Source organism: Rissa tridactyla, chromosome 8, assembly GCF_028500815.1.
Source record: "Rissa tridactyla isolate bRisTri1 chromosome 8, bRisTri1.patW.cur.20221130, whole genome shotgun sequence".
Taxonomy (NCBI): domain Eukaryota; kingdom Metazoa; phylum Chordata; class Aves; order Charadriiformes; family Laridae; genus Rissa; species Rissa tridactyla.
Window position 1 is genome coordinate 27,098,821 of NC_071473.1, and position 26,357 is coordinate 27,125,177.

General features: G+C 39.4%; 1 long non-coding RNA gene across 4 annotated transcripts in view; it reads right to left on the reverse strand.

The window, feature by feature from the left end:
* Positions 1-26,357, reverse strand: part of LOC128914394 (uncharacterized) — an 85,322-nt gene that overhangs the window by 39,589 nt on the left and 19,376 nt on the right. For all 4 annotated transcript variants that reach the window (XR_008468268.1, XR_008468267.1, XR_008468265.1 and 1 more), the window contains exons 6-7: positions 24,400-24,547; positions 14,455-14,564 (exon numbers count right to left, since the gene is read on the reverse strand). This is a non-coding gene — a long non-coding RNA (uncharacterized LOC128914394). The remainder of the gene's footprint in view (positions 1-14,454; positions 14,565-24,399; positions 24,548-26,357) is intronic.

Consider the following 26,357-nt stretch of genomic DNA (forward strand, 5'->3'; position numbering starts at 1 on the left):
AGCTATCATAGATTATCCCGTACCTGTTCCTGGACACTGCTGTAATATTTCTATCTTGAATGCAGACTAAGCAGAAATGCATTTTCTTCTGTTTATTGGAAAAATTGCCCCAAACCACTAGCAGGTGTATTTTATTTTATAGAAGTTTATACAAAGCTACTCTCTGCAGCTAGGCAGAGAGATGCATGGAAACCTTGTATTTCCACGTCTTTAGCCAGCTTGCTGTTAGCTACTTTCAAAGTGTCCTAAACATCTTATGAATGGCAAAAATACAGAGTACTAAAGAAAACTGGATCTACTTCAATGCTAATTGAACTGTGCTACCTACCACCACTTGTTTTGTATACAATAGGTAAGCGGTGCAAATAGTTTTGTGGAGTTACTATGGGAATAGTCTATTTCTGTTACCCTTCTCAAGGCTGCACACAGTGTTCCCTCAGCTTCACACTTTAACCTACTCCTTGTGCTAACATTGTGTTGATGTTTTTAATCACCTGAAATATATTTGTTTTAATGACCCATATCCTGATGTCAACCTGGCCACAGAATAAGCAAGTTCATAAAAAACTGCTGGGAAATAGAAGGTCCGAGTTCAAAGACAGGAATTTCTGTTTTGCCTGGTTGAAGGCCGTTCTGGCAGGCGTCCAGGGAGCAATGGTTGCATCTTGTTTACACAAAGCTGAGCAGACAACCCCCTTCTGCCATAAACATTTGAAATCCTCCTATCAAGTGGGCTACCTGCCTGGGGAAACGAGCAAAGCAGGCCGAGACCTGTCCTCTGGAAAGGTCATTTTTTCCGAAAGTCAGGAGGACAGCTAAAAACTGCCCCTCCTCTTCGTGTTTTGTTTCCAGATTGAGACAAGATTGCACTCTTGAAAGTGCCAAATCCACTCCCAGAACTTGTAAACACTCGTATTTCCTTTTAAATATTTACAGCAGAATAGAAAACAGCACAAGTTTTGGTCACTTTGCCCCAAAAGCTTGTATAACCATAGTGCAGTTACAACATTTGTGCAGTCTTGGACTTGCCTGACTCCCATCCAGGACATAGCTCTGTGCAGCACGTTCTACATAGAGCTGGGCTACACCATTCCCTTATTTTACATGGATCACTAGATGGGGCCTCTCCAACAAAGTACAATATGCGCTGTGTCCTTGCAGAGATAGGGGCTGTTTACCTAAGCTTGCTAAAACAGGATTTGATCTGCAGCGTGTTGAGCAAATATACCACTGTCTTTCAAAAAAGGGTAAAAGGAAATCTGAGGTAATGTATCAGTCAGCCAAACTTTAATCCCTTGAAAACTCATGCACAAACAAATATGAAAGAAGACAGGTTAATTTCAAAAAGGCACCAAGTTAAGGCAAAGTAATGCATTTACTTTCTTGAATGGGGCAAGCGGTCCAGCGGCAGAAGGGAAAGCCGCAGAGGTTTCTTCCCCTCACTTGGTAAGGACGTTCTCATAAGGAACTATTGCCCGGAGTGTAGCTACCAAATCACGGATGTGCAACTCGCTGAAAAAAATTCCTCTCCAAATGTAGCCATCAATGGAAGATTTATTATCAAGCCCGAAGGGTATTGCAAGTGGGATCACATTGTTTAGGGTGAGTCTGGAAGTTATATCTTAATGCAATGACTGGTAGAGAAAGTCTGCTTACAAAATTTGCAAAGCAATTGCAGATGCTTTGGAGGACGGGATCAGAACTCAAAGTTGTCTTGACAAATTGAAAAGTAGGTCAAAAAGCAAAGAAACAGGACCCTACAGAGACTCTTAACTACCTTCTGACCCACAGGATCAGTTCTGTCAATACAATTCCTTCCAGTTGTTTGTCAAACTCACTTTTAAAATCCTCTACTGGTATTCCACACGCTCCCTATGTGGGTTTTTTGTGTTGGGTTTTTTTTTCCCCCAAGGCTTAACTACATTTAATGCTAGAAGGGCTTTTCCAAAAAAACAATCCAAATCTCCCTCAATGTAATTAAAGTCTTTTTTTGTCTTGTCCACTTCGCTTTTCCTTTGCTGTAGAACAGCTTCCTTGGTGCATTTGGTCAAACTAAACCTCTTGTAATCAAACTAAATTTGAGGCTCTAAAGTCAGATGTCCCCATCTCCATTTTTCCAGGGGAAGGCCAAATGACACAGGTAGTTATAAGCCTGGTTGGTGGCATAGTTGTGATGTTTTACAGGATTGGCAAATACTGTTGCTTTTTGGGTACCAGTAGGCAGAGTGAGTTTGCTGTTTTACACAAGTGATTCATCATTGCAATGTGGAGTTGATTTGCCCAAATAAAGACAGTGCAAAAACACCAAGATGCTCACTCCTAGCACCTTCCTTGTGCGTGACATTTCCTTCAAGCACCTGCATAAACCTGACTAATCCTGATCTTTTTTGAATCAAAGTGACACCCTGCTTACCAAGGAACTTGATTCAATCAGTACATGTCGTCTCACTGCAGTCAACAACCTCTCCCCTCCGGTCTTTCAGGAAGACCTTTGTACAGCTAGTGTCTCCTTTGATCCCTAAGCTCTCAGCTTTGGCAAAACAGCTACGTCACCAGGGTCAAGTAAGGTAATCCAGATCTTTAGATCTATTACCTTGCTGTTGTTTCAAAGAGCATTGTTTGGGAGGCTCCTTATTAGGCATTATGCTGCACTGTCTGAGAGATTTCCTCCCTTTGCCCAGGCCTTAAACATGCAAGGGAACGCACAAGATTTTTTTTCCCCTCTTGGTCTTCCTTTCCTGTACTTCCATTCCTTTCTTCCCCGGCTCCATTCTTCTCCTTCATTCTCTCTTCCTCTTTCTCTCTTCCTTCTCCTCTCTCTCTCTCTTTTTCCTATACATGCACACACCTTGCCCATATCCACCACGTATCTTACCAGCCACAGCAAATAATAAGCCCAGTACGTTACGGACTCAATTATTCATATTATGTTGCATGACCTGCAGCAAGCAGGCATCCTGTTTCCCATTTTCAGTGATGTCAGAAAGTCAATGTTTTAAATGCCCACAGGCGTCCTTGGCAAATACTATAATCCCATTAGAGTTGGGATTTCTATTCAATTAGAAATAAACAAGCACGCAAAATAGCACAACATCCCCACCCCTACCCGCCAAGTCACGCTGTCACCTAACCACTATTCCTGCTTAAAATGTATATATGTTATTAAAGACACTTTGCAAATGCAACCTCGCAAGACTCCAATCTTATGCTTTTCTAGAGAAGGGTCATGTATATAAACATAACATTTCCACGTTGCCGTGTTGTTATGGTCCAGCCCTTTACAGGTAAAAGAGCAATTCAGCTCCTGTCAGCTCGAGGTGACTAATAATTTGTCAGCAAGAGCACTAAAGGAAGTGCTTATAGTGCGGGAGAGGGAAAGCTGGAATAAGGTCAGCCTTCTAGTAATCCACCATTGAGCTCCACAGGACTGACATCACTAAGTCATGCTAAGTGACTAATGACTTAGGAGATGGAAAATCATATTAAAGCATCCACATTAATATGAGCTCTCTCCAGTTGCCAAAATAGAGAAAAAATACACAATGTATTTTTCTGAAGGTTCTTCAGCTGAAAGCTTTCCAACAGAAAAGTAGGCATCCAGACATTTCAAAATACACTAGGTTTTGCATCAAATAAGATTTTAACAAAAACTGAAAGATATTCAGATTTCTATTTAAATCTTTTCTTGCCCTCAAATATATTGAAAATGTTAGTTTGTCACTTCTTCACGTCCCTTTCTTTTCCCAAAAAAACCCTTTTCCAACTGTCTTTTCAAGTCTGTAAAAGTAATGATGTCAAAAGAAAAACGTGTAAGAGACCTAAACATCATCTTGTGAGCCTCATTCAAAAAAAAAAAAAAAGTAGAGGGAAGGCAAGGAAGAATGCAAGAATGCAAGAAAAATAATTTTTAAAAATTGAATTTATGAATGTAAGAACATCCAATTCACTTTCAAACTGCTGTTTTATCATAAAAATTCCACCAAGAATTCCTCATTCATGCTTCTGCAGAAGAAAATTGATTTTTCAGGAACCCTTAGCCACAAACTGCAACGCCCGCGAGGAGAGTACAACCTGTTACATCCTCTCATCTTACTCCATCAGACACAAGAAAAGTGAAACTTTTTTGCTTCAAAGCTTCCAAATAACACATCACTGCTATTGCTAGTATTCGATTACGCAATCTTAAATCAGTAGGAAACAAGAAGAAGCACTCTGGTTTAAAGTTTTCTTTAAGTTTTGGTTAAAGTTTTCTTTCTATTTCTTTCTATTATAAGAAACCAAGCAATAAATATAGCCTATAGGAATGGATCCAGGAGAGTGATCCAGTTCTATTTCACTTGAAGAAAGTTAGGGGCATTGGGTCACGTAGCATCTGTTGAAGAAAACTAAGGGAGAGTTGGGAGAGCACACTGAAAGTGCAAATCTAGAAATAGTTTTATAGCAACCCTGCCTCTAAAATCTTTCACTTCTACTTCAGTTTTTAGGCACTGGATCCTGTTTTCACCTATTTTACGCTACCATTTTGGAACAGACCTGATCTTAGTCTAGGAACAGTCATTTAAAATAAAAATCTATGAAAGGTTAAAAAAAAATCAAACAAGCAAAACCCATGAGTTTATCTTCAAATAGAGACCAGCAAGACCTTGCCAGTGGGATTTTAAGTGGTGAAATGCTTACAGAAGCTCCACTGCATCGATGGCAACATTTATATCAGCTTCTGGTATTTCTACTAAGTTCTCATTAACCATCAGGTGAGGTGATGTAAGCAACAATGGATTTTTTCCCAAATACATCCTTTTGAGTATGAAAGCCAAACTGCTGGCCGGGATTTGCAAATATATATGTATATGTATATGTATATGTATATATAAAAACTAAATAAGTAGTCTTAGCAGGACCCTTATTACTGAGGTAAGGATTAAGCTACAACAGAAAGATCTTCTTCCCCAGCTTTTTGGTGATGTTTATTTTGGTTAGATCCTAAAATACTCTGAAAGTGCCAAAAGACAATTATTTTTGGTTGACGTTTTAATTATTTAAGAATATACTCAAACAACAAAACCGATATTCTGGTAAGTGTATCTAAATTCCCATGAGGACACGGACCTTGTTCACATGAAATACGAGATGCCTTCCTCTATGCTAGAAGTCAACTACTTAAGACATGATTAAGAGCATCCACATGGTAGATTATTTGACTTACTTCAGAGTAACTTTCCCAGCTAGGCAACTCCTAGGTTTCACCATGTTTACTTATGAAGATTTCTGGAAATCTTCAGAAATATTCAGATCTTCAGAAATCTCCAGGTGGGTAGTTTCAGTGGGATTTAAAAAGATAACTGGTATCTCTTTTACTAGAGATATCTCTTTTTTTCTGCTAGAGACTCTATTTGATTTTGCTGGCGCAATTTTCCCCTTGAATGTGATGAAGCCATGTTCTAAGCATGGCGATTACTACTTTCCTTATCTGTGTTGCCATAGAAACACAGGCAAAGATTAATTTTCTTAACAAGGCTATTGATTTCCTCTCCCTTACATACTTATACTATATTACAGCTGCAAGAGCTATGCTCCAATGACACTGAAAGCTTGCTTTAATGTCATCAAAACAGTTGGTATCAGTAGGTGATACTGATACGATTCTTTCACTCCTATGCTTCATCCATGCTTGAAATACTAGCACAGAAAAATTATCAATATGCACATCCAAATCTTCAACAATTTTGGGGAAAGAATGCAGTTGGCAATTTTCAACTGCTTGATCCAGCAAGCAATTTTTCTAATTTGCTCTTTTACTTGCCTTTTGCACTGTCCTTTCCTTCCTGTTAATAACCTTATGAACACGGGTAATTGGAAAACCCAACACTTAATCTTAAACTCCACAGATTTTCACACTGGGTTGACTCTGAATTGGACATTGAATCTGACTCAGCACATTAAAGCAATTTGTGGATGACACTGACTCTGTTTCTATTTGCAGCAGAAAGAGTGAAAGAGCTGGAAAACGCCAATATTTGTAGTTTCTCAAGTAGTTGCAAACAGAAGTTTTTTCTACGTTACCAGTTTAGTAAGCATGACTGAGCAACAGCTTAAGAATCCTTCCAAAATGCTGCATTTCAGAAACCATGATATCTATTGTCTGACTTCTGTCAATTTGCCTAAAAAGCATTTGCAGGTTGTCTGTTCAGTGCAGAAGGCTACGGGGAAAAAACTCTGTGAATGAGATGAGCATTTACATCGGGTCCCCATAAAACGGTGCAAACAAGAGCAGAATTTGTATTTCCTCAACCCTAGCATGCCCAGTAGTCAGTAGAGTTAACCAAAAATTTGCCCTGAAGCTGAATTTGTCCCAAACATCACATCTTTAGTTTCGTGGCTAGCATTAGGACTTGTAACGATGAATCACCAAATCCATTTATTATATGTTCATATTAATAACTGAGGACTAAGAAGGAAAAAAAGGCTCTAGGAAAATCCCTGAGATTTAGCCCCTATATACTACAGAATGCACGGGTACACAGAAACAAAATATAAACACTTTGCTATTGATTGAGGGAGAGTAACGTATAGATGACCACTTACATCAGGACGTGTATGTAACCTATGTCTGATGAGGGACACCTGGAAGAACTAAGAGAAGCAAGGCAAACACCCACACACCCCACTGCAAATCTAGTCCTATAATCTTGGAAAACGCAGGCTTTAAGCACATCAGTGGAGCTCAAGAAGTTCAAAGTCAGTTAGCTATTTTTAACCATTCAACGTTAAACAGTAAAAGACATTATTCCAAGTAGAGGTTTAGCTATGTGGGCTAACAACTGATTATTCAGTAGGAAATAACAGTGATGCAGATAGCTTTGTGTTTGCTTCTTGCACTTCAGCCTTATATCTTAAGAGCATCTAAGCAGAGACTCTGCTGAAACAAAGCAACTGGGAAGTCGCTTAACCTGTCACTAGGAAATACTGTAGTCTAGATTTATAAATAAATAAAATACTGAAAACCAATGTGAGGTTATTAAATGGAATCAAATGATTCTATGATTTTTTAAACATACATAAAATCCCTATATTAGTGTGATATCCATTTAATTCTAACTGGTGCTTAACTGTAATGGCACACAGGGTAAAAGTGCTGCATTTAAGGCAAATAGGACTTTGACAGAAGTCCATACAAGGTTTTTATCAATTATATTATGTACTTTGTGAAACAGTCTCACTACAGGATGATGTTCATACACTGAACATGGCACATGTGTGCATGCCCCACTCTTTGTACCATCTCCCAGTATAGTTACTGACATGACGGTATCTCTGAGCCCTACAATGCCCCAGGAAACACAAACACAGAAAACACTAGTGCATTTTTATTGATTTAGAGACAGCAGTGGCAAACCAGCATTGACAGCTGGAGATGAATGTAACCTACCTCTGGCAAGGGACACATTGGAGAAAGAAGGGAAGTGAGGCAACAAAAAGCCAATGTCAATTAGCTTTTATTGACCCTGTTGCATAAACAGACCAGATAGTAACATTAGTGAAGAGATCTAAATGCATTTTTTTCCTTTGCTTGTTTTCCAAAATGTCCAATGGAGCGGAGGTACCGAGAATATTACATCCTAGCTACACGTGCAGCACAGCACAGAGCCAACCTTAACGCACTTAGAACACAGAACAAGCCTAAAAAATAGCTGAATAATAGTCTGGGCATAGTGCTGACCAACTTCTGGGGAAAAAATAACAAATACACACTCAAAAATTAATCTCAGGAGAAGAGCTTTCATCAGCTTCCACAATCTTTTCAAACTTTTTTTTATTTTGCAAACTCTATTCTTATCATGTGTTCTCTTATTACACACACCACAGCTAGAGTCCCTCACCAATTTTGCTGTCAATAAAAATGGCATTTCTAATCAGTTCTGTATAAGAGGTACTTCCTTCAAGAGCACACTAGCAAAAAAAAGTTTTAAAGAAGTACTGACTTTACAAATGGGTATTTGGATAAGAAAAGTCTATCATTAAAACACAGATCAAGATGCTAGACTTATCATTATCTGAGGATAGTGCAGACAGATTATCCATTTATTTTGTCTACTGAGGGAGTGCTCAGTGATCAAAAATCATGCCAAACTGTCATTAAGACACTCATATTGCCAGGTATTAGTGAAAAGCCAAGAGCAGAAGTGGTGATATTTACTGTTCTAGATAGTGACTGTAACAGATATTAAAAAAAAAATAAATAAATCTGAACACGTCGGCCAGCAAGTGGAGTTTGGAAGAGTCACTGCCACTACCTTACAGACTAAGGGGATCAACTCCTGACTAGCTGTAGCCAGCATCTTGCTGAAAGTAGGTGACGTTTGAAAATGGGCACTGAAAGTTACATACACTAGTGCTGGGCACTATCCCCTGCTGGTAAGGAAATTAGCAGGAACACATCAGTTGCCACACAAGTTATTTGATCAACCATGCAGGCAAACTAGTTTACACCCTAACGTACACATGGAAGAGATGCTCACCAGGCAGCTGCAACAGGGAGGGGGCCACAAAGGCTGGGCTTTGCTTTTGTAGAGCGCAACAAAGTTTTTAATCTAAGCAGAAATTTGAACTGCAAGGGACTTGCTGAACCAGATACATAAATTACCCCTGTTTTCTGTGGAGTTTGGTATATGCTGTCTTCATTTGTCAGGGACACAAAAGATGTCAGACAAGAGAAGTGATTTTCCGTTCTATGTCTGGAGAGAACCTGGGCTTTTCACCTTGCCCGGAAGTTCTTTGAGGAAGCTGAATATCACCTTTTTAAAAAGCATTCTTTTCATGACTTTCCCTTCATATTTTCCAGTGGTTTTGCCCTCCTCGTGGGAGGTGCATTGCTACTGACGTCCATTCTGACTCACCCATCTATGAGTCTTACAGCACTGGCCACGTTTCACCTCAAACACAAAGTTTAAGGTATGATACGTCAAGTGTACTACAGCCTTTTGTCATGAAGAAACAGCATGGGATGAAGCATTTCTAATGCATATATTAAAGGACACCTCTTTTTCCAGCCTTGCAAGGAATACTATCACTACTTTGAAGCAGGGTTTTAAAGCAAACATTCAGAGACAGATTTTAGCCACGTGACTATGGAAAATAAACGTGGTATTTAACCATTTAACCACACTGCAATAATCTTAGAAAAAAAAAAAAAGCTATCAAAATATACTCTCTGCTGCAGGGCAAAAACCCAACACAGTGTCTTACTGCTGTCTTCATGCTGCAATTCATCTTTTTATTCCAACTCTTTTTCTTCAGACAGGAAGAGCTGTTTATCTCTTCCATTGTTGTGAGGTGTGTTAAACATGCCAACTTGCCTTTCTTTGTAGCTACGGCAGCTGCAGCCACTGCCTCCAACACAAGCTGGCAAATTCTATTTCCTTAATCATCTCACTGAGATAATTTAAGCATAAAGCATCAATTTCTTGGCAATATTAGCGTTTCCAATAAATTACAGTAATAGTTATTTGGAAATCAAATATAGAATCACACTACATAGAAAGCCCAATTCTGATATTGTACTAATAAAAATTACCCTGGTAATAGCTCTTTAATGCTATTGACTGCTGGAGAACTGTAAATGACTCACACAAAGCACAAGATCAGAATCAGAAATTTAAATCAATGTCGCGGCCAGCTATCAGAATATCACTGTATATAACAGGTAGGCAATGTTTCGGCTCTTCAAAGTGCTTGACATGCACATTAGATGATAACGAATGCAATAATCCTGTAAGCGGTAAGGAGCAATACTCATCATATATTACAAATGTGGAAAACAAATGCAGTGGCACTAAAGTTTATCCACCCTGAAGCATCACAGACAAGCCACGGTTCAGTCGCATCCTCTGCAAACCATTTCAACTATGCCCGCAGCTGACAATTTCATACAAGTATAGGACAGCAGTAGGATGAAAACTCACCAAATTTCTAGGGCCTTTGTCCTATTCTCAGGACACAAAACCATATAATTACTGCCACTGAATCTCTGGTGCTGATTCTTGTACAGAAAGAAAGGTAAAACCTCAAAAAGCAAAAATGGCAAGGGAGAAGGGAATCCAGTATTTGATATTTGTGATCATTTAATACTAGAAGATATGACTCTTCCAAATAAAGGCAATTAAAGAAATTGAAAAAAACAGAATGGTGAAATTAGGAAGCCTTCATGCCCACAGTGCTAATGAGCTTGCCAAATAACTTTTCAGCAGACCAAAATCTGCTAATTTTCTTATGCATGCTGACAGAAGCAAGCTCTTTGCATGCAAGCGCAAGCAGCCAACATGACAAGAAGCATGAGACACTTTGCTTGCTATACCCCTTTTTTTTTTGTTTCAGCAAGCAGCTGTAGGGTAAAAAGGCCATCAGCATTCATACCCCAGGCTCATGCCTGGCCCAGCAGCATGGCTTCTCTTACTGTGTTGCTGCAGCTTTCAGGACTTGCGACAAATTCCCCCCTTCCCCAGCTTCCATCCTTGCTGAAATGCCCAAGAGAAGGACCATTGCTCCACCTTGCAACTCCCCCTGCACCAGCTGCCATCACGGCTCACAGCTTTTGCCACTGCAGCCGTCCCCTCAGATTAGGTTTATCTTACGGCACCTTCTCACTTGCCCAGTATGTTCCTGCAGTCATAGTATCTCCTCCATACGCTTCAAATAACTGACCCCTTCTTGGGGACTTTCTCCAAAGTTTTTGAAGGCTTCCCTACCTGTAGTACACGTGAGTGTCTACTGCTGCTTTGATGTCTTAAAAAGTGACCAACAGCCCTTGCTTGCGTTTGTTGTGAGTCACGAGAACAGCATTATAACTTCCCATCAAGCTGTGGCATTCTCCTTTTTTAATAATTCGTCCTACCATTTCCTCAGCTGCATCAATATTCTTGCCCAACAAACTTTAGAGTTTTTTGTATTTTCTTTAACTCTGTTTCTGGAATGAAAAAAGGTTACTCAAGAAAGGACCTCAAATGCTATGACCTGTGGCAATCCTGTGCCAGCATTCAGCGTATAACTCAGGCACGTACACTGCCCAACAGACAACATCAAAACAGAAGCTGCTGTATATTTTTCCTTTCTTTTTCTTCTGTTCTGTAGTCCCAAAGAATTTTATGGGGTGCCTGTGGCTACAAATGCTGGAAGTGATTAGAACCCAACTCTACAACTTCAAAAAGTTCTTAGTTTTCTGGTCTTGAGCAAAGATGTAAAAATTAACATGCTAAAAAATCAAACCAACATGGTCCTAAAAATAGGTATAAAAAAAATAATTCTGTTCCTCACAAGTACTGTTGTTTGTAATTAGGCCGCACATTGTCATTGTGCATCCACTTACGCTTTTGGAAAAATCTCCCTGGCTACACCACGTGAACAAATTTCAGAAAGGTCTCATCTGAACAACTAATGTAAGGCCCGGATCATGGAAGAACTTTGTGGAACCTACCTAGATTCTTACAATATTTTCCTTTTATTAGTATGCATGTCAGAGAAGGTTGTCTTAAGATTTATGCATATATTTTTACATTCATTGCAGCAAGACATCAAATTAACATGTGCATAAGTCTTTGCATTATTACAGCCTAACAGAAAGTGATACTTACTGCCATACATTTTCTGGTGTGTGTATCTGCTACAGAATTAGATAGATTCATTAAAGAGTCCATTTAAAAGCACATCACTTTCCATTAAACTCTTTTAACTGCTTTGATTAGCCCAGAAGTTGCAATTGTTTCATCCCTATGAAATTCTTGAGAACTTGTTCATGAGAGTATTTTAATAGAGGCTGACAAACTGTGAAGATTTCAAAGATATTCTAAGCGTTATTTACATCCTTAAGAACACTGTGCTCCAGACAGTGAAATTAATTTGACCTGGCTTGCCCTAAATTTTTTTCCAGCTTCTCAAGAGAGTTTGCTACTATTGGGTTTATCAATATCAAGCTGGTAAAGAACAAAGTACTGCAAGATTTGTAGAACAAGCTGTAAATCGCATATAGAATAAAAGTTCAGGGAATTAGATCCATTTGAAATAAAGGAATTATAATGCAAAGAATAAAGTGCAAAAAAACCTGCCAAAAATAGTGATGTTCTTACCAGAGAGTAAGTCCAGATATGTAATTGTTTTTTTCTCTATAAAATGTCTTTGTAAAACTATTATTTGACTACTTTTGCCAGCTATAGGTGGGGCTGGGAAGAATCTAAGAAAGTACACTCTCATACTCAAAACTGGATCAATTTCACCTAGCATTTGATATTGAAAGCCTGCAGAAGCATGTCCCTCTCTCGGTAAGAAGAGCATACCAAAGCTCTTCTACAGTGACAGGACCAACAGAAGCAGTCCTGGAGACATCATTTCCATGGCGTTCTTTCAGGCACCACGTATGGGCACCCAGCTCTTCAGGCTGCAAGGAACTCCTCACAATCAGTCCATCCCTTGCCTTTCACATAAGCGAGACATGATGGATCAACAGTGGCAAGGGAATCCTCTTCCCGAAGCAGCAATGACTGAGGGACCACACGCATTCCTGCCGAGTGCAAGGATCAACAGGCTCTTCTTTGGTCTTATTTCTGGGAGAGGCAGGTATTCTTGACTCCCAGGTGCTGCTGAGATTGTAGCTACATGCCTCGCGCTTCAGCTGCTACCTAGTCTCACAACAGGAATAACAGACCTTAGTTGCAAGATCTCTGTGGTGGAGACATGGCAGTTTCCCAGAAAATCTGCTGCAAACTCAGTTTTTCTTGATGTTAGGTATTATAGATTTCATGGGCATGGAAAACAGAGTAGCCCCTTTATCTTTACATCAGCTTTTTAGTCCTTAAAAACTTAAGTTCCTCTTTAGTCTCCTTTTCCTTAAGCAACACAATCCTCACGCTTTCAGATTGCCTCATACACCTAATGTTCCATATCCCTGATAATTCTCATTACTCATCTCTGGCCTGTTTGCATTAGTCTACCTCATTCTTGAAATGCATACTTCAAACACTGAAAACTGAACAGCTCTTTTGACTTAAGGCCTTGCCAAAGGCAAAAGCTTCTTCCCTGAGACCAATAAATAAGTTTTTGCTAAGGAAAAAAGACACCCAGACCTGGGGAGTTAGACTGAAGGAAAGGGAAGCTATGATCAATCCCGTAGTGACAGAATGGCAAAAAAATAAATGCTAATATTGCTTTTTGGCTTCAGATTTCTATGATTAATCATAAGTGTACGAACTTGACTAATAACTTGAATACCTTCAATAACTTGAAGGCATCTCATTAATTATCCATTACAAAGCATGTGTAATTGCAGATGAAATAGCTCTGTTTCACATATTCTGTGTTACACAACCATGATTATGGTGACCCCAAACTGCCACAACAAGATATTTAACACTCATTTCAGGCCAAATTTAAAAAAGATATTAAAATGCCTAAATATGCAGATTGAAATCACTCAAATTATAAAAGCTAATTAAATTCAGCGTGCATATACAAGCATGATCTTGTCAATAGCTATAATGAAAAGTACTATTCATTAGTTTTGGAATTATTAAATCAACATTTTGAACAGCTACAGGAAAACAGGCATAGCAAGAAGTAGGGTTTAGATGAAGACTTTCATAAAATCATCAACTCAGTGGATGGCAGCTGTCAAAAAAGATAGCCAAGTCTCAGTAGTTATTACAAAAGCAATACGGAATGAAACAGAAAATAACATTATGCCATTACATACATCCATGGTTCTTTCATACCCAGTACTCCGTGAAGCTTTGGTGAAACATAAAACATTAAAAGAGGAAAAAGTTCATAAGAGCACAATGAGGATGATCAAATGTATGAAACAACTTCCATATGAGGAATGACTGAGTGGAAACTCTATAGCACAGAAAGGATTTGACTTAAAGGGGATATTTTAGATGTTTATGTACTCTTGAATAGCCTGGAGGAGGTGAATAAGAATCAACTACTCATCTCTTGCACTGGTTCTTGCGCTGGAAGAGAAAGTGAAGCTAGTGGAAGTCAGGTTCAGAACAAACCAAGGTTGTTGGTTCTTTCCAAAGCATTTGTTCAGCTCTCATTCAAACTAATGCAAATTTTGTGCATCTACAGCATCCTTTGGTGAAGAGTTGTAGGGGTCTACCACAAGCTGTGTAACGAACTGTCTCCTTGTTGTGGAGTTCTACTCAACCAAACCTCAGATGGATGGTGTTCTGTACCTTTGTTGCCCTTTCCATTTGTTGCCTTTTCCATTTTTAATAAGCAAAAAGCTCACATGAGATCTCAAGGCAACTGGAAAAATGCTTAGTGAAGAGCTGCAGTTGGGATTACAAAATTGACAAATTGCCTGAAAAATTGACAAATTACTTTGCTTGAAAATGGCTGGGGGGTGGGAGGGCACATGGGATTAGGAAGAGGAAGAGAGGGAGAGGGAAAGGTATCATACATGCTTACCCTATTTTTACTTTTTTCTTGGCATCCATCCACTTCTAGCCAATATCGGAGTCAAAGTAGTGGGCCATGGAATACCTTGGTCTGAATCAGCACGTCCATTCTTATGATGGCTAAAAGCAGAATGAAATTTAAAAAAAAATAAAAAATAATGTACTTTTACCCAAAGCACAATACAGCATTTACTGTTCTGTCTTGAGCTGATATGCTTGGAGCGCCCTGTTTAGTGGTAGCCAGCAATTAATAATTAGTAATTGGTAAACAATTATTGATAGCATTGGGAATCTTGCTGTACAGTATTGAGGTTTTGTGAAGATACATTGTCATTATTCAGTTTTCCAGGACAAGTTTTTTTCCTTTAGGACTCCAGTATGTTTGCTGTGATGACTCATTCCTGTTATTTATTCTTCACACTAAGGGCACAGCTGTTTTATGAGAACAATTGACCAGACTGATGGATTATCATGAAGATCAAAACAAAAGGGGATGGATGGCTTCAACCTTTCATACAGTTTTAATGTTCTTAGACAAACTGACCATAAACTGATCTAAAAGACGCAAACCAAGTGAGTACAGATTTGGGGGTATGTCCAATATTCTGACACCCAGATGTTGTTAAGAGTCATCTTAGTCCCTATCTTTGATAAGGCAAAGGCCAGAAATGTGTGATTTTGTGTTGTAAAAAAGCTGATAAGCACACACAGATGCTTCCTGCTTGATACTGCCAGGGTTTGAAAGAGCCCTCAGTATCAGCAGTAAGACCTGCCATTGGCAAACAAACTCTTTTATCTTTGCTGACATTTTGATTCCTTTGATCCTCTTATTTCAATTCTGGATCCAAAAATTCCCAATTTATCTTTATTTTAGGCTCCACTGAGAGGAAACAATCTTTTAAAATCCATGAAACTTCCGAGCAGTGATGAAACGTATTCTGAAAACATTTTTTCAAACTTAGCACCATTCAGAAGACAAGGTTGGGCTGAAGAACAGGACTACTGTCCCTGTCAGCACTTTTAAAGAAAAGTGGTTTCCCCATTGTAGCAATATAGGCTCAAAGCATACTGACATTTTTTGCTTCTGGCCCTGCACAGAACAGGTTTGTTTCAAGTGCAAGACAAGCCTTACAGATTTTAGGACTCCTGTTCAGATTTACTCTGCCATTTTCACACCAAGAATTTCACATTCAGAAGAGGAGTGTGAACCAATGCCTCAGTGTTTTTCTGTCAGGAAATCAAACACTTTTGCTCAGTTCTTATATTTGCAAAGCCATTTGCTACATTAGCTTACATGCCAGTCAGCTGGATTTAAAAATTCCTTCACAGGGCAATATTTGGGAGCAGCAACTTTTCATAAATAAAAAAGCTCTCCATAATCAGGAAGTTGGTAAAACATTGCTGTGGAATGACAACATAAGATGCATAAACATTTTTACATTCCAAGGCTGTGATAAACAAACAAGAGAATTTCTAGATTTAAAAAGCGAACAACTAACAGATCAAAGTGAATGAAAAATACATTTACTGAATGCCCTTTGGAGCCTTCCTTCCTGTGAGACTGCACGCAGAGTCACCACCAACCATTCCCAGTGAGCCTATTGCCATTATGTACAAGTCAATGGTAGCAGCAAGCACCTCATAAAATAGAGGCTGAAAATTAAATTCTTACAAGGTTTCATCAGATTCCTTTATTTATAAGGAGTGAACCAAGCTTAAACCCACCAGAAGCAAGACCTTATTTCTAGTATAAACACCAGCGAGTGACATCGCAGAGGAGAGACTTCACTGCAAATCCAGTTTACATTGTCTGATCTTCTCCAGAGACAAACGCTCTTAATTCCTGGAGAGTTAACCTCAAAGCAGTTTACAAGGCTGATCACCTTGTCTTTGTAGGCCAGCCCATCTTTACTAGCCCCAAGAGTTGTGCTACTAACCTTATCTGTAAATTTGGGTCACCTGTATTTTGTCTTTGTGACTACACACACTTCATTCATTCCGCTTCATGGAAAAGTAAAGTGTGCACAGAGACCCACAGCACCTCTCTCGAAGGAGGGAAGTAGGAAAGGGCTGCTGAGAATAGCAGGGGAAAAGAGAGATTTACCCGTAAAGATCACTCAGTAATGAAGCAATAGAATAATGTAGTCTGGCAACAGAACAGACATTAGCAGGAAAAGAGATTGTATGGCGTAATATTTTTTCACAGAATGCATTATTTTTTACATAGTCTTTCTATGCAAGGGTTGTCCATTATTATAGTAAATTTAAAAGCTTAAAATCTGATTTTTTTCTGAGCTGCAAACACAATATTTTGCCACACCACTTATTTAAACTACTGTAACTAAACTGTCACTTGTTGTGGCCAGACATTTAGGAGACACAGCAGTTCCCAAAAGTCTGCAGAAAGGTTTATTTTCCCTTGGACTGCTCAGACAGTATTTCCTTTTAGCCCCGTCATACTGCTCTTTCCACCAGATGGTTTGCTGGTTTCTATTCTAGCTAAGAAGGATTTAACCAGCTTGAATTAATCCTTACAGTTGTCATCAACTAAGTGTTAATGCTCTGACACTGATCTAATCCTTTGGGATTTCTTTCCTCTCTGCCCCCGCCATGCCTTTTGGAAGGGGCAGGAGGATAACGTTTATCCTGTTGAGCTGACAGAGAACAACGCAACCCTGCGCTCCATTTCAGCACGAAGGTTACGGGTACCCACCAGGCACTGCCTGTGTAATCTAACCAGGTTCATTGTGTGGGAGACAGAATGGCTGGGAAAGCACTTTTCCTTATTCAATAATTTAAGTGATTATATGTGAAGCAGAAGCCCATACACGTAAAAAGTCTTGCTCGTTTTGTTTGTCACGTTTTAGTTTACTAAACACCATCCTAGTTTTAGTTTTTTAGTTTTTCACACCATCCTAGTTTTTTTGTTTTCCTCTTTTAATATGTTCCCTTTTCAACTTTCAAAACTATAATCTCTTTTAAAATAGCTGTAGCTCTGTTTTCTCTCTTTCTAGAATCTGTATTTCCTATTGCGCCGCTGAGATTATGAATCCGATACACCTCCATGCCCTCTGTGTGCATTAAGAGCAACTCTTGGAATTTGGGTCATTAGCATGTTACTAATCTCTGGAAACTAATTAGAAAGCGCATGCCCAATTTACACTGACCTTTTCACCACATGACTTAGAATCCAACTAAACAACTGACAGGCCCTTACTTTTGTGCTTCCCACTGTCCCGTGGGAAGGTAGGATTACTAGGTGTTTCACGAAATACAGGTATCATCTGCTGGGCATTTAACATTCTGTAGGAGATGTTAATGGTTGTCACTTGCTTGTCCCTTAGAGAAGCTAATATTCTGGGGGGAAAAAAAATCAGATCAGAAGAAGCTTCTTTGCTACTGATGGAGCCCCTCTGTGGTAAACCTTGCCTCCACAAAACATTTTAACTCCTTCTGCAGAGCATAGCGTTTCTGCTACAGATAGCAATCTGGGAAGCATCTATATATAAGCAGGATGATTATTCAGGGGCAATGTCCCTGCTGTCCTTGCAGGAAAGCTACGCGTAACAGAGAAATTATTTGGATTATTATGTTTACATCAGAAACTGTTTCCTGGAGGAGTGTTTTTTAAACCACGTGGCATCAGATCTGTTTAATTGTGACAAAATCTTTTCAGCAGAAGCGGGCAGGCTGCCACCCACAGATTTGAAAGCAGTTGTATTTAAAATTTTTTGCAAATGCTTTGATTGGTAGGTTTATAATCTTCCCTAGGTAAATTGTCTCAGCAGCAACCAGCCAGCCCTAGACCTGCTAGCTTTAGTAAACTAAACATGAAGTAATTTAGGACAATTTAGACTATGATCTCATATCCACGGAATTTAATAACCATTCACAAGTATGAAATTAATATTTTTAGATGCTTGCAGGATGAAAGTTTTAAATAAACATTTCCAGGTACTGAATGAGCAATTTCAAAAGAAAATATAAACCTTCTCTGCTTATGGCTGGGATCCTGAAAGTGTGTTTCACATTTCCAATTTTATCTTTTCTGTCAGTTTTTTTACTTTTTGCATTAGCATTTTAAGGAGTATAACTGAAGTGTTTTTACAATAGGTGAAGTGTGTATTTATTCTACTTTCCTGCAATACTTTCAAAAAGAAGCAAAGGAACTTTTGCTTGGGTTTTCTCTTCAAGCAGCAACAGGTCATGCAGAACTCCAGCCCAAAAATGAAGCAGGTGAAAACATGTTGGTATAATGGAAACTTTAGCAAGACTGCAGCTGGTATGACCAGGTTCCAGTATCAGGGTTTAGGTTATATTTCTATTTCTATATGTATATGATTTCCAAGGTCCTCTCCCATCCCTCCACGTGTTTATACACGTTGTGTTTTCCCTCTTTGTTGTATGCCCAACTTAAACCGGACCACTTTTCTTCCCCACTGCAACACCTGGGCTCTGGCCTCTCATTCCTTGCACACAGGAGGAGACATACGAACACAACTTTGCAATCCACTTCTGTGAATTATGGCTCCTGAATTTATATAGCATGGTTAACTTTAAGCATACTCTTGAACAGGGATACTAGAGGATAAAATTACAAATGAATGAGTCTCAAACACCACCCTTCCTCTCATGTTACTGATCCCTTTTTCCTAAAAGTTGAAAATATAAATTGAAACATCAAAAGGAAAATCGGGGTTTTGCTCTGCCCTCCGATTTTCATCCCCCCCGCTGTAATGGAGACACAAATAGCCATTGCAGCACTACCTCTTCTCACACACCTGCAGCAAGAAACATGTTTTGACTTGAGTTACATAAGATCTCATTAAAAAACCTCAATGGCGATGATTAATTTACCCAAAATTTAACGATTGGCTGTTCTTGGGAGGGGGCCTGACAGAAAGCCCATCTCTGGCCCGTTCCCCATGCCGCAGTTAAACCCACCTCCAGCCCCATGCCTGCTGTGTTTTTGCATTTCTGTCATCCAGTGTCATCTGTACTGCAGATTTGCCCCAAATTTGCCTTGCCTTGGCCACCTGGGCATGCAGCTGTCCCTCCATTACCTACCTCCTCCCCTCAGGCATCTGTGTCTGCCATGGCAGACGAGCTGTCAGACCTTGGCCCTTGAGCAGCCAAAATGGCTCTGGCCAGGCTGTCCCCTGAGGGACAGGCTGGGGCTGAGGACAACATGAATGCCACAGGCGCTATAGGGAGACAGCCCTGGGCAAAGAGGAGGGATGGCACCCTGATGCAGCCAGTGTTGGGGAAGGAAGAAGCTCTGCTACTGTGCAGACTCTGAAGGGGGCTAAAATGGATAAGGAAAAAAATATTCTAAGCCAGAAAGGACGGGAGTGACGGTTGATGAAAGGCCATTCGGTGCCCTGTGGGGAGCAACAAGAGACTGCGGCCTGAAGGAAGATGAAGAGATACTTCGTGTTTTAAAGTGGCACCTTTCAGGTGCCCTTTCTAACCCAAATCTCCTCCCAATCTAATGAGGAAAAATCCCTTTGGGAGGCCCCCTCACCAGCACCATGAGGGCAGTCGCCATTGCCCCTCCCCTCAGCAGGGCTGGCCACCTGGGGCAAGGGCTGTGGGGGCCATGGTGCCTCAGGCCCTCTACCCTGGCATTGCGTGATGGAGAATAATATAGATAATTAAAATTATCTATAATTTTAAATTAAAATTATTTAATTTTAAAAGCGTTTTAAAATTAAATTAAAATTAATTAAAAGCATTTCCAGGTCTTAACAGTTGGCCAACAAATACGATCAGTGACCTACTACTACTTGTTTAACCATCCATAATGTCAATCGCTGTGATCTTACTTTATTCATGTGAATATGCTTATGTAGATATTCACTGTACCTCCTGCTACAGAATTCCCCCTGTGTCCATTAAGTACTGTAAGCCTATAAATAAAAGTAGCAAATAATCACATTGCAAATATTCACAGGAACTGGTGCTCCATCAAAGTTATTTCATCCAGGCTGCAGAAAGCCTGGGACAAACAGCTCGAGTCTTCGTGGCAATAGCTTTGTCTGATAAAACAGTGTTGACATACTGATTGATGTATGGTGATCTAACATTAATGATTTCTTTGAGGCAGCGATGGAAATGGCATTCCCCTTCAGGAGGATTAGCCTTTTATGGTAACGCCCCATCTCCTTAGATTGAGTTCCTAACGCTTGGTTCTCTTTGCTGTGCTCCAGAGGTTGAGCAGATTCATTTTGGTTATGTACAGTACATTTACTTGCAAATGCTTTCAAAGTTATGGCCATGATTCTTATCCCCTAAAGACTGTTAATTAAAAAAACCTACTCATTAACGTTGCGGCATTATTTTGCATGATGTCAATTATTACCTCTGCTATTACTCAGGACAACATCTTGTGTAAGCCTGTGTCCCACAATGAATAAGATAGTAGCTCCTGGTCAAGAAAAAGAGCCAACAATTATTTTACTCTCATTCTTCACTGAATTTAAGCCCTGACATGTACACCTGCTCATGTTAAACACCAGTATGGTTTGGTCTTTTACTCAAAGTATTAATGTATATTATGTTAACCAAACACGGAGATCTGGCTAGAACATGTAGTAACCAAGATTCTTGGTCTTGTTGTAACCTGTAACAATCACGGTGCTTTCCAACAGTCTGGTTTAATATTTGCTTTTATGAGTATTTTCCCTTCTGCTCACTAGTTAAACTAGAGAGAGAGTTCACCCGTACTAGTGGGTGCATGTTGCTCTACACACTGCCTCATCTTCTCTGGCAAGAGGTGGGAAAGGGGACGAAGGAGTACACGTGCAGGATTGTACGGAAAAAAAAAAGCACACACACATGGGAAAAGATACGCCCTCATGCTGCAGCCTCCCCGCTCAAGCAGCCTCTGACAGAAAGCAGAAGAAAAGACTACACCGAGCAGTTTGCTTCCCTGCAGGGTGGACAAAGATAAAGCAACAAGCAGCAGTGGAGCTATTTCTGCACTGATGAGAGTTAAAGCCTGTTTCTCTCAACTGTCCCTCGTAGGAGTCAGTTTTGGAGAAGAGAAGAGATAGCAGACATCTTCTCCGTTAAAACCACCAACCCGATCTTTACATGTTGATTTAACAGACGCTAGCATAAAGGAAACAGAAATTCTGCACTCTGTATCACAGTCTCTCTGTCTGAAAAATCCCCGTGCCTGGAGTAGCTGGCAGAGCTCCAGGGCATCACAGCACACCCTACTCTTCTGTTCAAAAAAATCCAGTGAACTCAACAGATTTTGTTTAATTCAAACACTTTCCCAGACCTCCGTCCTTCCTCGCCCCACTAAGGCTTGAAATAGTCTTTCACAACCTCACTGCCTGTTCAGGGCGGTAAGTCAGTCCCGCATGGCTCTGGACTAAGCAACTACCCATAGGACCAGAGCTATCTAAAGCCCTTTTTACAGGTCCTCGGCCAAAAAAATCACAGGTAAATTAAAATGTATGGTTATTCTATATCTCACTGCAGGTACTAATAGGAAATTGCAAATTTATTCTGGTGAAATGTGCTGTAACTTAACCATGTCAGATACCTTGTTTTGTCAAGTTAACAACAGGCTTTTACATCCACGGCTTTATTACAGGAATAAAGCTCTGCTTTCAAAGGAAATAGCTTTAGGCTGCATCACATGTTATACCTCCATATGGTGATAGTTATAAAACCCTTTTCTTAGACATATTCAGGAAAACTCAGAGTTGCTGTCAAGGCTGACATAACAGTCTGCTTTATCTCCTTAGTGGATGAACAGACTAAAATAGCCTTTTTCTCACAGAATGCTAACACAGTTCTGTTTCTATATATAAACCCAGGGATTTATTGCAAATCTACTGATAAAACTAGCACTACAGTAACTTCTGCAGACTACTTAGACGTTTTTTTCCCCTTTAAAAAATTTGAATATACTCCTAGTGCCTCTCATTTTAAATCTTTTTAAAAGTTGCTTTAGGAAAACAACTTTTTTTCAGTGCACTCCGACATTTCCTAATTTGACAAGCACCTCAGAAAACAGAGATGAACCAAACAATGCTAATTCATGTGTTTGGGCTGAATCTGTCAGCTAGAGAAGTGAAATTAAAGTTACACACATGCCTTATTAGCGAATGTCCATCTAATAACATTGTGCCCAAATTAACTGCCAGCTTTGTTGTCAGTGGGAATGTCTAGCCCTGCCTGGTGAGAATGTAACCTGGTGACCAGCTTTCAGAAGACTGCATACCACTGCCAGTCACATGAGCTGTGCCAGCTCCCAAACCCCTTCCTGCCCTTTATGGCTTTGCCTGAAGCATTAGGAAATATTCCTTTCAGACACATATTCTGCATACTGTTAATAGCTGATACTATGCCAGCACCCTTCTCCTCACCTTTTCCTAGTTCTCCAAGCAAACCTTTATGCAAATATTTTTCAGTAACCTGAAAATGGTCTTAAGGGTCTTTTCCAACCTATATGATTCTATCAAAAAAGGAAAAAAGGGAGTTATTTATAGTAAGTGTTCAGCAGTTTTTCTTCTACTTTCTTCTTCCAAATTTCTTCTTTCTCTCTGTTGTAGTTACTGGCAGGTTCTAACTACTTCCTCCCTGTGGATGCAAGTTCAAGATCTGATGTAATTCTGACAATAGACCACACCTTTCCGTGGAAAGTTTCTAAGGTGTGGTAACAATTACCATCTCTTGCGCTTGGAGGGATGGGTAAATAGGTAAAATGCAGCTGGATTGGTAAGTGCTATTATATAATGTACCCAGCTTGAGCTCCAATTATCTTGTAATGCAATTTTATTTTTTTTTCTTAAAGTTCCTCTGAGTAAGCTTTTTTTTTTCTGGAGCATGTTAGGTCAACATAGGCTTTAAATGTGAGAATCTTCTTTTAACACTATTCAGCAATCGTTTTCCATCTCCTGGTAATTAGTAAATACTGGCCTAGATATGCCAGAGCTAGAGCAGAACAAAGGCAAAATTCTGGGATAAAGCCAGAGGGAGGGTACTGTGTCTTGTTTTCTACCTCTACAACTTGTTTATGGTGCTCCTTTTTTTCTGGATTTGTTTGTGGATTTTAGGGGTTGTGGGGTTTTTTTTAATGACTTAAGTTTCCCTAAATACAGAAGGTGATACAGTGATACCGCATTTGCAGGCAGCGTGCTGGCCATCACCTCCATATGCTTACACCAGATATAAGTCTGCACAGAAAAGCCTTGGCCAGCCAGACACCTGAAGCAGCTCAAAATTCAGGAGGAGGTGGGGTGGATGTTTGCGTGTCAGATCTGGCATAGTGACACTTGCATTTTCCTTTATTACTCATGCACTGACTACCTAAAAATCACCTTTAATTCAGATAATTATACTGATGTTCAGCTCCGATATTTTGCTTTTAATGCTCCTGTATCTTCCCCTCCTCCATTTACTAAGGTGACATTGTTTTTTAGGAAGGGCAGTTTAAAAACTGTCACAGAAACTGAAGCTGAGCCATCCAGGAAAGTGCAAGATGTTCCCTTCCCTAAAAACATCAAGCAGATTAAAAATGAGGAATAGATCTGGCAGCACAGTTTGCGTTTCCCACTATTATTTGCGCTCTCTGCATGTTGGAGATGGCAAGAGAAAATAAGTCCGCTCTGAAATCTCTTTTCATTGCTCCTAATAGTCTAGCTTGTCTGTGTATCCAAACCTCTCATTATTCAGACAGACACTCCTACTGTTTTCACCTCCTTGCATTGTTTATCCATGATGGCATGATTGAGTACATTTCTCTCTTACCATGCAAGTAGGTGTTATGATTTATGCTTTGTTTTCTTAAATAACTTCCTACAACAGACTCCTCCTTCAAAACACAATCTCCACTGCACTTTTATTTTTTTACAGGCATCAGATTAGGTACCATTCACATTATCATTTCTCTAAGCCCAGAAGAGAGGCAGCCCAGGTAGAACTGGGCAGTGCTTACTCAGTACTTGGAGAGATGTCTGTCAGACACAGCCTTGATGTGAGAAGCTGATTGAAGGGCCATGGAGAGAAAGGAAGAGTTCAGTCTTCAAACCTCTTCAATCCTTGTCCTTTTCACTTTACATTTGGGAGTAGAAATACTTGTCCCCCTGGAAAAGAACAGAAATCCCATTTCTACCTGGCCAGCACAAATTGTATATTTCTTAGCCCATGCCAGCCCGAGTGTGAACTGACAACTTTATAGATGAAAGTAATAAAATCTCATCCTTCAAACCAATGATTCTTGATCATCAAACCTTATGTTTTCAACTACTGAACAGAATGAAGTCACTGTGTTTTGCACATGTCTGCTCGTAGCAATTTCAGGTTGTAACTACTAGTGCTGATCTGTGACTTTGCTGTTTTACAAGTCAAAATGACAGAAATCTTCCATAATACAGCACAAGAATTTCCAAACCAGCTAAAAACTATGTACCTTTGTAGATGAAAAAAAGTATTACATTACTTCAAAGAAAAAAAATTACTTAGTTGACACCTACTGCTGAAATAAAGCAGAGTAAATACAGGAGGACCAGTACACTCTTCTTACTATTGTATATACACTTCTTAATTAGATCTGCTATTTCCCAAATATGTGGATAGTATTTACATTATAGATTAATTATACTTGGAGTGAGAAGATATCTTAAGCTAAATGTTTAAGTTAAATTTCAAACTCTTTTGTCCAGTTATATTTCCTCACATCCTACTGGGCAATGTTAGTCTATTAAACATCTTTCTGAATTGGTCCTGCTCTGCTTCCTTATTCTTGAAAAATCTCTAGAGGAAGTTCACAGGATAGGGATTTATCATGTCTTTCCAAATAAAAATGCCTGTCCTAAACTCTGCTGTCACTAACAGTCATGAGGTCTCACAGCCCAAGTAGCGTGACTGTTGTAAGAAACAAGAAAAATATTGTACTTACAAGCTTATGAACTTATAAACTTATAATCACAAAGAGACAAAGCTAATAATAGGCTATCTAAATTCAAATATACCCCATATAGCTTGCTTAAAAAGGTATGCTCTGCCACAGGTCAGTGCAGAGATCTATGTGGGAAGCACACATTGAGATAAAGTACTTTTATTTCCCTGCTTTTCATCTTCGGGTGAAGCCACTTGACCTCCTTTGTAGGAGACCGCTTTATACTCTTGTGTATAAAATAGGGAAGACTCAAGGTTACTCGGAGTTTGCCACATACAGCGGCTGTTTTGTAACGTAACTCATCAAAGCCCTCTGCATTCAAGGAACGAAAAGAAAAGGTTGTAGCAATAAGGCAGATTTTTCTTTTTTCTGATAGAAAGACCCAGAAAGTTTATATTGCTTCATCAGTACGAGACAGCTTCTACTCAACTAAAACTTTTGTAACCCAAGCTATGTTCACGTTTTTTGATTGTCCTGGAATCTGGACCCTTCAGCCTGTTGCAGGTTTTTTCGACATCTAATGCCATTAGTAGTTAGATATCTTTGTTCTCAGACCATGAGAACTATATGTGCCACATAACATCCTGCTTGCTTGAAAAATCTAAGAGCTCTTAATCTCTGTGTTAGTTATCTTTTCATCATTGTCATTATAAAAATGGATATGTAGTTGAAAATGGGTCACGTAAAAAAAAAAAAAGACCTTTCAGAAATGGTGCCCCAAGACATAATCAGAATCCTTAAATATCTATATTTCACTGGGTTCAGTGGAGCTATAGCAATTTAACTAATTATTTTCATGGTAGTCAATGATCAGAAAGTATTTCTGCATATTCAGTGATGCTTTATCACTCATTCTTTACATATTATAATAGTTTATTTTTAAATTTATACTTACAAATTTGGTCTCAGGAGGTTAGTGGTATTTTCACATATTCATATAAGCTCTTAGTTTCATAAACGTAGTGTCATGAATAATTGTCATCACCCAAGAGGGA